Consider the following 1,519-nt stretch of genomic DNA (forward strand, 5'->3'; position numbering starts at 1 on the left):
GCTGATGAATTATAGTCTAGAACTTCCTCTATCTTTGGCATTTACTCCAATGACTCAAACAGATTCAGCCTTGGACATCAAGAGTGAACAGAATAAATTGTCTTATATAGCTAAGCAAGTGAAAGAAGAGACCAGTTAAAAACAAAACATCAAATGATTTGATGTGCTATAGGTTTTCTGATCTTGGCTCACATACTTATCTCTTTGCTTTTGCAAATCTGTCACTTCCAGTTAACTTGACAGTTGAGTATCAGCAAAGTATGTTTAGCTCTATCAAAATTTTATCTGCCTGCCAAAATAATGAAGAAAATCCTGTCCACAACCCCAAACTCGCTCTTTCACTTTCTTTTTCTTTTTATCTTTTTGGTGGATATCGAGTTATACAATAAAACCATATATTTGCCAATGATACATCTGATAAGGGGTTAATTTCCAAAATATAAAAAGTACTCACACAACTCAACAAAAGGAAGATAAACATCCCAACAATAAAGATAACTTTAAAAAATACACACAATAACAGTATTTCCAGGTCAAGATTAAGCATTGATTATTTAAGCATAGATCAGAAGCAAAACTCATATGGGACTTACTTGATATTCATAAGTTAGAATTTCACTATTCTTCCAAATAATCTATACTAATAAAAGCTTAAGTGGTCCTCGTGCCCTTGCGCCCTCACATCATCACAAGAAGGCCACCCCCATGTCATCACAAGATGGTCGCCACAAGATGGCCGGCAAGGGAAGTCGGTTGGGGCAAACAGGCCAGCAGGGCAGGGCAGTTGGGGGTGATTGGGTTGGCAGGGGAGGGTAGTTGGGGGACTAAGCCTGCAGGGGAGGGCAGTTGGGTGGGGAAGACTGGCAGGGGAGGGCAGTTAGGGGCCATCCGGCCTGCAGGGGTGGGCAATTGGGGGTGACCAGGCCAGCAGGGGAGGGCAGTTAGGGGCGACTGGGACAGCAGGGGAGGGCAGTTGGGGGCCATCGGGCGGGCAGGGGAGCAGTTAGGTTTCAATCAGGCTGGCAGGGGAGAGGTTAGGGGGCAATCTGGCTGGCCAGCAGAAGCAGTTAGGGGCAATCAGGCAGGCAGGCAGGCGAATGGTTAGGAGCCAGCAGTCCCAAGTGGTCCCAGATTGGAAAGGGCTCAGGCTGGGTTGAGGGACACTCCTCCATTGCATGAATTTCATGCACTGGGCCTCTAGTCCTAATATATAAAACCCAGGGTCTGTAACATCCAAAACAACCAAAGGTTCGATTGACCAGAAGTCAGTCCTGCCATCAGTGCTGGGTTGCCATGGTGACCCAGCACTGACTGCCACTGATGTGGGCATGGCAACCCAGCACTGACTGCCAAGGTGGCTGTGGACCAGGCCCAGAGAGAGGCCCGGGGAGAGAGAAGCAGGGTCTGATCCATAGCCTCCATGGCAGCTGTTGATCAACCATTTCCTCTCTCTTTCTCTCCCGGCTTCTCCAACAGCCATGCCTCTCTTTCTCTCTGGGCCTTCGCAGGGGTGCTGATC

This window comes from Plecotus auritus, assembly GCF_963455305.1.
Source record: "Plecotus auritus genome assembly, chromosome: 1".
NCBI classification, from domain to species: Eukaryota; Metazoa; Chordata; class Mammalia; order Chiroptera; family Vespertilionidae; genus Plecotus; species Plecotus auritus.